Source organism: Terrapene carolina, unplaced genomic scaffold (assembly GCF_002925995.2).
Source record: "Terrapene carolina triunguis isolate 2854851 unplaced genomic scaffold, T_m_triunguis-2.0 Scaffold111, whole genome shotgun sequence".
NCBI lineage: Eukaryota > Metazoa > Chordata > Testudines > Emydidae > Terrapene > Terrapene triunguis.
The window spans coordinates 14,741,365-14,753,385 of record NW_020664462.1 but is presented as its reverse complement, the minus strand read 5'-3'; the positions used below and the strand labels follow the sequence as shown (position 1 = coordinate 14,753,385).

Genomic DNA, 12,021 nt, shown 5'->3' with positions numbered 1-12,021 from the left:
CGCGGCTTCGGTGTACCCGCCACCGAATTGCCGCCGAATCTGCGGGACCGGGGGACCTCCCGCAGGCATGCCGCCGAAGGCTGCCTGACTGCTGCCCTCGCAGGGACCGGCAGGGCGTCCCCCGTGGCTTGCCGCCCCAGGCACGCACTTGGAGCGCTGGTGCCTGGAGCCGCCTCTGGCTGGAGACAGCATCTTTCAAATAAAACCTAAAACTGAGGTCCTGACCACTTTGTCATTAAAAGATCCCATGACACTTTTCAGACCTAGCTGAATTAAGAACTTGAGCTATTAAATTCTAGCTGCCTAAATTTCCCCTTCCAGTTCCAATTAGGGAAAAAATTCTTCATTTCCTGTCTTAAAATGCCACACACCTGCCTCAACAGGTGGGAAAATTGATCAAGCCAGCAGTGACTGGGACAGTCCCAGTTGAATGGGGAGGAGAATACATCCTGAGGGGTTGCAGGGTGCCCCTCCCTTTCAGAGTTTCTAGCCACTCATTGACTAGCTTGGGGAGGAAGGGAGCTGATTGTTCTCTCACCTCCTTTCACTAATTTAAACCCTAGCCTGGGCCAAGTGGAGCCTCTTTTTGTTTTGGATGCAGCCGCATTTAAGAGATTTCAGCCCAATGTGATCAGGTAGTCTCATGAGAATTCTACCAGCTTGGGGCAAAGTCTTATGAGAACAGCTCACAAGATTCCAAGACTGTCAAATCCAAACCTGAATCTAAACTCTAGCCTTATTCTGGCCTCAAATTCTAACCTAAATCGAATCTGAATCCAAAAGCCATCTGTTCTATGCACCTCTGTTCTGGATAGAAGGTATTGTTTAAGTGTACAACATTAATACACCTCTACCCCGATATAACGCGACCCGATATAACACGAATTCGGATATAACGCGGAAAAGCAGTGCTCCAGGGAGGCGGGGCTGCACACTCCGGTGGATCAAAGCAAGTTTGATATAATGCGGTTTCACCTATAACACGGTAAGATTTTTTGGCTCCCGAGGACAGTGTTATATCGAGGTAGAAGTGTAGTACAAGTAACGTTGCTTAGCATATTTCATTATCTGCCTGCAACCCATCACCTCCATTTGAATAAAATACCATTGCAATTTAATTGGCATAGTGTAGAAGATAAGAATCTTATGACCCATTTACCGGTAATAAAGTAGAAAAAAATTAATCTCTTATCAGTGCATGAATCCACATCAGCTGCCTACAGAACAAACATGTACCCCAGCTATTTTCATCATCAATACCACAATAAAAAGAATTTAAAAGGTGCAAGATTCACAAAAGATAAACTAGGGCTGTGACATCTTATTTATAGACTTGTATGCTTTGCTTTACATTGCCTTAGTTTACTCATTTTGTATTGTCAAGTATAATTTCTACAAATCTCTGTAGTACATGCTTGAAATGTATTTTTCTTGTTTGGGCTGAAATAAAAGGGAGTACCAATAGCCTAACATTGATAGCTTTTCCATATTGGTAAATGCCTAAGTAATGGGCATTTGCAGCTCATAGGGTTCCCCTTAAATCCATGGGATTCCATCCACTGACTTCACTGGGACTTGCAATTGCCCTTTAGATACAAGGTGATAGGTGCTATAGTAGAACCTAGGAAAGACAGATGTGCCAAAGTCTTCCTTGTATGGAATCAATGGCAGCTATGTGTATGCACCCCAGGCCTCAGCATCTTCTAAGGGATACAACTGATAATAAATGAAAATTTAACAGTGCAATTCTTCCCAAATTCCTGATAGTTATTTAAAAAAAACAAAAAACAGTCCCACGTTTCATTGTCCCAGGCATTTGGGAAACAGTGGTAACTATTCAGACAGATTGGGTATTTAGTCACACAGATATTAGCCAACGTGTTATGTAAGCAACATGCAAGAGCTTCCAATTATATATTATACTCAATACAACAGGCCAACTTTAAGTGTGGTCAGATACACCATTCAAAATATTAGGATATTTTCTAATTAAGTAAATTGGTTATTAAAGCTTGACCCCCAACTGGAAACTTGACTCAGAGACTTTAAGGCCAGATGGGACCATCATGATCATTTAGTCTGACCTCCTGCACATTGCAGGCCACAGAACCTCACCCATCCACTGCTGTCATACATCCGTAACATCCAACTGAGTTATTGAAGTCCTCAAATCATGGTTTAAAGACTTCAAGTTACAGAGAATTCACCATTAACGTTAGTTTAAATCTGCAAGTGACCAGTGCCCCATGCTGCGGAGGAAGCGAAAAACCCGCAGGGTCTCTGTCAATCTGATCAGGAGAAAATTCCTTTCCAATCCCAAATATGGCAATCAGTTAGACCCTGAGCATGTGGGCAAGTCCCACCAGTCAGACACCTGGGAAAGAATTCTCTGTAGGAACTCAGAGCCCTCCCCATCTAGTCAGGAGCGCCGCCAGCTTTTCTGCCGCCCTAGGCAGCGGAAGGTCCCGCCCTGAAATGCTGCCCCCCACAGAGGCGGCGGAAGGTCACGCCTCCGAAATACCGCCGTGGTCGCCACCCCTCAAATTGTAGCGCTCTAGGTGACTGCCTAGGTCGCCTAATGGGTTGCGCCAGCCCTGCATCTAGTGTCCCATCACTGACCACTGGAGATATTTGCTGCTAGCAGTCGCAGATCGGCTACATGCCATTGTAGGCAGTCTCATCATACCATCCCCTCCATAAACTTATCAAGCTCAGTCTTGAAGCCAGTTAGGTGTTTTGCCTCCACTGCTCCCCTTGGAAGGCTGTTCCAGAACCTCAATTCCCTTGAACACATAGGTGAAGTATATTATTAATCAAATGGGTCTGTAGGTTTATTAGTAACAAAGAGTCCTGTGGCACCTTATAGACTAACAGACGTATTGGAGCATGAGCTTTCGTGGGTGAATACCCACTTCTTTGTTGCTTTTACAGATCCAGACTAACACGGCTACCCCTTTGATACTTAATAATTAGTACTTATTTCTCAGACCATAACACAAACTGACAAGAGTTATATTGCTCCCTCTAATGAAATCTCTACTAAACTTTTATTACTTCTTTTTTCCCTGGTTACACTTACCCTAATGAAAACAAAATGCTTTAATGAACTGTAAATCTTCATAGTTACTCTGTAAATGCTATTCCGTAGCTGGAAGTAAGTGATGAAAAACTTTTTTTCCTAAAAGTTCAAATCTTGTGTTAATTTCTTCTATGTGTTTCTAGCACTACTAAAACACATTTTAAAAAGAAAACCAGCATTCATTTGTCAAGGCTCTATATCTTGCTATTATATTCAAAACAGGCCATTGATAAAGGGTCCGATTTAATGAACAGAAAATTGGTTTGCTTAAAGGAAGAACAAATTGAACCGCACTGTATTCCAGGCAAAACACAATAAGGTTTAGCTAGTCTTCTAGTCTTGTTATCTTAGTCATCAAACGAATCAGTGAATAATAATCCCAGGCTTTTGTTTTGAAACGTGTGATTTGTTCCGGTAAAAAACTATTCATTTTAATGGGACGTACCTCAATCAAAGACAAAAGTAACACAGCAATCTTTGTCTCTAATGAATTCTGTCCAGCGAGATGATGAGAATTTGCAGTCTGATTAATAGCTGTCACTACAGTTGATAAAGGTCATCACTGAATCTCATTGTTTATATCTGCCTTTCAGTGTGGCTGCTATTCAGTGTAAATGTTGCTGAAAATTGTAATTTTTAGGCATAATGTTGTTTATTCCACTATATAATGGATTTCTTGAACAGCAGAGTTAGAACATAAGAATGGCCATAGTGGGTCAGACCAATGGTCCATCTAGTCCAGTATCCTGTCTTCCGACAGTGGCCAGTGCCAGATGCTTCAGAGGGAGTGAACAGAACAGGGAAATTTCGAGTGATCCATCCCTTGTCAGCCAGTCGGAAGTTTAAGTCACTTAGATTACTCCTCCCCCTCTTCCAACTTCCAGGAAATTGACCGTTTGAAAGAATTTCTAAAAAAAATTTACATTTCTTCATGCGTCTGACAAAGTGGGTATTTCACCCACAAAAGCTTATGCTCCAATACGTCTGTTAGTCTATACGGTGCCACAGGACTCTTTCTCACTTTTTACAGATCCAGACTAACACGGCTACCCCTCTGATACTTGTCACATTTCTCCATTATTGATGATGACAAAAGTGCTCAGAAATAACCTTATGGGTTGACCCTACATAGTACAGGTGTGAAGTACTGAGAGTATTGGCATAAGGTAAAAAAAAAATGACATGAAGACCAGACAATGCCACAGAACCCAATTCTGCATTAGTGAGTGTGGTGGGAAGCAGGAATTAGTTTTAGCAGCAGGCTGAATATCCTTCTGAAGTCCCTGCCTCCTCAGACATGGCAATCCTCTGCCCTCGCCCTACCTCTTTTATTCACCCTCTACACTTGAAAATAAGGGAAAGGGCGCACACAGGACTTGAGATGTTCTGCTACCCAGTGCAGATGGGTTGTGCATAACCTTACATGAAGCTTCTACTTGTTGGACACAACAGGGGCCAGATCCCGCTGCAGTAAAGTCAATAGTCAAACTCCCATTGATTTCAATGGAGCAAGATTGGGTCCTATACAAGGACTTGGAGTAAAATTTTCAAAAGGGCCTTAAACCAGATTATCAAAGGTATTTAGAGGCCTACAGGTACAGATACAGATAGGCACCCACTAGGATTTCGAAAAGCACCTATCCTGCTGAATTCAATTTATTTCAAGAGGATTTAGGTGCTTAAGCTGCTTAGACACTTAACTGCCACTGAAATCAACTAACAGTCTCAAACAATTGAATTCAATTCCACTGAAAGTCAAGGAGACTTTGGCTCCTAAGTGCCTATGTCTCTTTCAAAAATGGGACTCAGGTGAGAATTTTGCTGTTGAAGGCTCAATGTCTATAATGCAGAACTTGCCTTTATTGAAATACAACAGGCCACAACTATGTTGGCTTCATTCCTTAAAAGGGAAACTTCACGGTAACCCACCTCCTCTTCAATCTGCATGGATAGGATTTTTTTTTAAAGTTACTGATGCTGTAAATTATTAAACCTTCCCACGCATTGTCCTAAATCTAAGAATTCTATATAGACCTGCTTTACTGTGCATAAGATGAACAAGTGAACCTCTAATGTACCATCATTACCTCTCCTAGATTGAGCAAACACATAGGACAGATTCTGCTAATCTTACACCTGCATATAGTCCCACTGAATCCATGGAACTCCTTGCATGAATAAAAAGAGTCGGGCTTTGCCTACGGTGGGAAGGTTTTGCTGGTATAGTAATACCAGTATAGTTAAACTGGCAAGACCAACTAGTGTGGATGAAGTTATATACAAGTGCTTATACTAGTATAGCTTAAATTGGTTCCTCTCACTAGTCGAAGCTATACTAGTACGAGCACAGTTATACCAGTAAAACTGCACTGGGGCTTTTACTGGTATAGCTTTCTTGGTTAAAAAAAAAAATCAGACCCCTAACTGATATGTGTTACCTATCAGCTCTGTGTTCTTGGGAAACCAGGATGCAGTACCCAGCTTGTCTGACTCACGAAAGACCTTCCCCACCCCCCACCTCTGCTTGAACCAAAGCTGATCAGAAGAAAGACTTACGAAGAGCAATGAAAAGGCCGTGGGAGAAGCACCTAAACCCCTCCAGACAAGTGTGACAGGATTAAGGAAACTCCCCTAGCCTCATTTGCATAGGAGATGGGACAGGGAGGCATCCTCATTAGCATACTGAATGGAGAACAGAGATTCCAAGGCAAGAACTGCATGGAACTCTGGGACCAGAAAAGCAGGGAAGCACTGCATGATGGGGGATCTCTGCTCCAGCTGTTAATGAACCCATGCCTGCACACACCCAGCTCAGTAGTTATCAGACCAATTCTAGTAATAAATCCTTTATTGGTATCCAAAATACTGAAGCTGCCGAATTGCATTGTGAGCTCCCTGTAAGGAGCACTGCCCATAGCCAGGAATGATCAGTTCCTATTGTCTAGCCTGAACAAAACAACTTTGGTATACTCCCTTGAGCCATCAGTTTACCCACAAATAAATCTAGTGTTCTCCCTTGAACCATTGTTCTTTCCCTACAAAACCGCTACCCACGCTCAAGTAAGTGCTCTGATGCCTGGATCCAAAATCTGCATCAGTTCCATTGGACTTAATCTTCTCCTGACTGATCGTGCTGGGGGCTCTGCCTGTCTCCAGCACTCCGGACCCTCAGCTACCACCACCACCACCACCTGGGAACCCGGATCGATTCAAGCTTCACGGAGTGGGGTGAGAACCCAACTCTCTTTCTCTCTCTGACCCTGGCTTGTGTGATCAGTGATAGTTTTCTAAATCTGACCTTTGTAATCACATTTAAGTTAGATTTAATATTATCACTGTTTTGTTGGACTCCCCTTGTATGGTTATTACCTGGCAATAACTAACTTTCATGATTAAGCTGGTTGCTTCTCTCTCTGCAGCAACGCTCCTCATACCTAAGCTAAAGATCCCTGCAGCGCCCAAAAAATCCTGTGGGGTTTGCTCATCAAGTGGGTTACTACCAGAACAACTGTAACATAAAAGTGGGGATAAGGACATGCTGAACCTGGGGCATATGAGGGTGGCAGCTTGGAAGTGCTGCTCAACCAGCCTGCTGAGTCCAGGGGCATATAAGGGTGGCAGATTGAATGTGCTGCTTAACCCAGCCTGCTCAGGCATGCTCTGTTAATATGTATGTGTGTGTGTGTGTGTGTGTGTGTGCGCGCGCATTCGTTTGATTCTGGGGCTGGAAGAACCCAGCCCTGGGGAACCTAGGTCCTGCAGGATAGCTCCATTGGGAGGGAACTTGCAGCAGGGAGAGGAAGAGCTCCATTTAAAAACACAAGTGACACAAGCAGTACATTGATAGTATTACAGAATCCCCTCCCCCGGAAGAGTAACCCTAATAAATGAGCATATCCCAAAGTAATGGGCAAATCTGGTGACACATGGCTACATTGGTAAAACTTTTAAGTGTAGACAAGGCCCAGGATTTGGCCCTTGATTAAAAAAATAAACGGAGTGAGCTGTATACAAATGGAGAGCAATGTATATATTCTTGAACAACCACCACCACCAAAGGCTTAAATTAATATCATTTTAGGGACTGTGTGCACCTAAGTGAATGCTTTATAGAGATACCAATTGACTAGATGGACTTATATCAGTTTAATGATTTGTTCTTCCAGAGTCACCCTTCAAATCATCTGCCAAAAGATCCTGTCAGCGAAGAGAGTGTCTACTGAGAATCATTTAACACCTTTTAACTCGTTACACAGTTTATTATGGACTTCTGCCAGCTTACAAGGCCCAATATTCTGTGCCCTTTTTAGCCACCAGACAGAACAATTCCGCAGAAGAACACAATGCGAGATGCAGAGAAACTAATGAAAGAAATCATTATGCCAACACAATTTAATGTATGTTTTACAAGGCAATAGTTAAAACGACATTTGTGCTTCTAAATGCCCTTTGGACATAACCAAGCACACCCCAGGAGTCATAAGCAATCTAAACGATGACACACTCTGATTACATTTACTTTTTATGGCAACCATACTAAATGGGTATCAATATTTCTTTGAAATTAAGTGGATTTTAACTTCAAGCCTGAAAGAGTTGTGGGTAACCAATACATGACATCATTTGTCAGCGACTGTGTGTGTGTGTGTGTGTGTGTGTGTGTGTGTGTGTGAGAGAGAGAGAGAGAGAGAGAATGAGAATGGTCAGCTCTCTACTCTCTTGCAGCACATCCTGCTTCCTCTCCACTAGTGTGAACCAAGAAGACACACACAGCTCCCACTAAAAGGGGTAGTACACTGTACTGTGGCCCAAATTTTCGTAAGTGAGTAGTGATTTTGGGTGCCTCCATTTTCAGAATTCCAACTCGACACATCCTAAAGGGGCCTTATTTTCAGAAAATGCTGAGCTCTGGGTGTCTGAGAATCAGGTCCCTTCATGATGTCTCAAGTTGGGCACCCAAATAACTGACCTCTGTTGAAATATTGTGCTGGTGATCCTTCCAGATATCCCATGGTAAAAATAAGGTTGACCACAGCCGGACATGAAAAGTTCTAAGGAATTACAGGGAACAGGGGACAAATATTTACATCAGTGTCAAAGAACAGAAAGAAATAATGGTTGTACAACCATTCCATCAATATTAAACTGGTACAGTAATAACCTCCAATATTATAGCTCAGAGATAGTAACACAAGATGCATGAGAGACTGATAAACTTTTGAGAAGAATTTTCTTATTACATTATTTGTCTCGAGAGAGCATAACTATTTGTTCAATGATACAGAGCAACAAGAATTTCATCCAGATAAATACAAAATAACGTAGCCTTTTGTTACCTTTTCAAACTTCAGCAAACACAGCAAATGATTGAAAGGCATAAAAACAGAAATTCTAAAATTGTCATGTAGCAACTTTTCAGACATTACAGTAAAAAACCAGAAGGTCACATTAGAACCGTTAGGACAGGTTCGGTCTGTGACAGAGAATGCCCTAATTAGCGGTCTAATCGAGAATCACTCAAAGAAAAAATGACATCTCAAGACAATGACAATTAGACAATGTCAACAGAGTAGGCTGTAGACCGCCCTATGAGAGCAGTTTGACTCAGCTTTCTCAGGGCTGACGTTATTCTGGAGTAGGCAATGTAACCTGCTGTAATTTAGTTGTTCGCTGGGCATACCTAACGTTGTTGGACCATCGGAAGAAGGTAAGGTATCTTTTCTTGTGTTATTTCCCACCATTGCAGCTCACATGACGGAGCGCATTTGCAACAGATCCCACTTCCACTAATGTTAGCCACATTAACTCGCTAATAGTTAATATCTGATAGACTTACAGAATTCTCTCATTGAACCCACTGAGCTTCACAGGAAGTGAAAATACTGTATCCAGTTCTAACTGGGAAAGAACTTTTCAGATAGGAAGAATGTAATTACTTGAGTTGGAATTGAGCCAAGACATCAATATTAACATCCGTTCTCTTCCTGAAAGGTGCCATAGTATCTTTAATGACCACAGGCAGTCAGGACCTTAGTTTTATATTGCATCTGAAAGACAACACTTCCTGCAGCGCAATGACCCCTAATACCAAGATGCTGGGGGGAAGGGAGGCGTGGCTCAGCGCTATGGCAGCGGGAAGGTTCCATCTGCTGAATCACCACTGCCAATTCCTACCCCTACCTGGGACTTCCCTGATGTTGTCCCAGTCAAGTGTTAATCAGGCCTCCCTGGTTAGCATTTACAATCAAACCAGCTAACAGACAGGATGTAGGACTGTAAGATAGTGTTTGAGACACAGACTGTATTAATATTCATTGGGAATTAATAAATGACTCACACAATGGAACTGAATGAGAGAAAAATATTTTACTTCCCTCTTTCCCATTGAAGTTTCTATTTATGTTATTTTCAGGCTCAAATCCTGCCACACTACCTTAACAGACACAGGGACTCCAGAAGCAGTACGGTTACCATCCACTGGGGGAAGATGGGATTCAGAAATCTCATGCACAGGGTACCAAGGTCCTTGCACCTCAATGCGTAGAAGGCTTGGGGACAGGATGAAGAAAAGGGACAGGATGGAGGCAGCAAACCCAAGGCTACACAGATCCAGTAGCCATTCACACCACAGTGGGGGATGCAACTCTCCAAGGGATCACTGTAGCCTTTGTGCATTGTGGGGGAGGATTTAAGGCCCTGTGGGAGGAACTGCATTTCTGCTCTTATGCTAAAGAATAACATTTTATTGTCACAACAGCAATAGAACCTGCAAACTTTGTACCTAGAAATGCTGCGTGTGGCATGGCAATGGGGTGTCTGCCTGGAGTCCCCATTTGTATTCACTAGGTAACCAGGCCCTCTCTCAACAAACCACTGAGGTAATAAAGCAGCCTGCAAGCACTGAGTCTGCAATAGGCTTACAGATTAAAAACAGCCAACCATCCAGCCAAACAATTCACCTGGACATCGGAACACGCACACATGGAATGTAAATTGTGAGGGGCTTGGGAGTTCCAGTCAAAACAATGTTTTCTGAGTGATGGGAAATAGCAAGCACAACAGGCTGAGGTGAAGAGGCTGCTCTGTCTGTGACCAGCGCACGCAATAGTGCCATACCAAAGGGCCCAATCCTGCAAGGTGCAGAGCAACCACAGCTCCCACTGACTGATTTCGAGAGCGGGGGAATTAGATCGTGAGAAAACGAGGATAGAATGAGGCAAAGTACAAAAAAGAGGAAATTTAAAGCAACAGAAAAAGGAACGAGGGAAAGTCTGGTGGGAGACAAACACAACAGAGAAGATTAATAAAAATGCAATGAGTGGGAAAAGAACGGCTAAGAACAGGATGGCAGAGAAGCACTAGCATAGCCAAGCTTAGAAAGTAATATTGATTTTATTCTGCATTCATGATATGAGAAGCTGTAATTTTTTAATATATTAGAGTGTAGGTCTGGTTCTGGCTCAATTACTCACTTTGAGTAGTACCTCTCTTGCTGCAATCAATGGGGTCACTTGCATAGTAACTCAGTGCAAAGGAGGCAGAGCTGACTCAGAGTTTCTCTGAGGGGCAGGCATTGTGTGTTCCTCAGTATAGCACCAAGGATTCAGATGACGCCAAACAAGAAATAACACAGTACAAGCTCACTAAACCTAGCGCTGCTAACATGCTTGCTTTGTAATCCACATAAACAAAAACTGCAGCTCGCCCCCAGATGTGGGCAAAGCTGGAACAGCAGTGTGTTGCAATGAAGCCTTATAAAATTAAGATCTCATTTTGACCAGCCATGCTTCAGTGTGTCTTTCAGTCTTCTATGAAGTTTAGTCACAAACAATTACAATTAAACCCTCAAATTACTGGGCACCCCAAGCACCTTGGTTAGAGGCTGGGAAAAACACAACGAGGAAAAGGAGAGAAATCCTCCTATCTACCCAGTCTTTGGGGTGGCACCAAAGCTGCTCTGCAGTGGGGGATCAGGAAATAAGAGAACCTATGTACCAGGAGACTTCTAGCTCCCAGCCTAGGCACACCCTTGAGACACCCACAATTGTACCTCCCCACTTCCCTCACCCATGAGTATTGCTACAGAACAATGTCCAATGGAGCTGGCCTCCACGGCATACAGAGGTGTGCCCCCTCATGCAGCTCTATAGGAACACTGTTCTCCAGCCTCAACTCAGCTCCGCTCTCCACCAACAAGCTCTTTTATTTGAGGGCTGTTACTCAGCAGTTCAGAAATAAGCTACCGTTTAATATACTCCCAGACACTGCTGTAAGGAAGCAGCTAGGACCAGGGAACAGCTTGCCTAGAACAACAGGAGTACAGCCCTTAATTCCAAGAGGAAACTTATTTTTATCTTTCTGGCATTATGGGTCATTATCATTTTACTGCCTTTAGCACTTTTTGCATGAAGAGCTAAGACGAAAACTTTTCTAAATAGGTGATTTACTGTAATTTAGCTAACTGCTGAATATCACACTGCATTGGTACATTAAGTAAGCACAACATGACAGAGTGTGCTTTATTATGCAAGAAGCAGTTTTAATCATTCATCACTTCAATGCAGCACATACCCACTGCAACAATCTGATGCTTTTTCCGTGGCAGCATTCAAGTAAAACACAGTTATATCCCAGGCAAATTAAAGGTGGAAAGATTCCCCCCACCTACATGCATCTAGCAGCCCTTTAAATTTACATGTTCAAGGTTAAAAGACAGGCTGAGGCCTCCTAGAAAAAAAATATAAATCAGATACAAAATTCTCTTTATATCTTTTGTCTGATCCCAAACCCTGGAAAAATCCAAGTTAGAAAAAGATTAGTTTGTCCAGATACGGAGAAGAACTGGGCCCAAACCCAAGTCTTAAACCCAAAATTTGATGAGGCAGAGTTCCGGATTAAGAACCAGATTCTGCCGCTAGCTCTAAGAGTCTGAACCAACCCCC

General features: G+C 42.9%; 1 protein-coding gene across 1 annotated transcript in view; it reads right to left on the bottom strand.

Annotated features, from left to right (window-relative positions):
• Positions 1-12,021, bottom strand: part of DPP6 (dipeptidyl peptidase like 6) — a 594,783-nt gene that overhangs the window by 231,664 nt on the left and 351,098 nt on the right. The window lies entirely within an intron of this gene.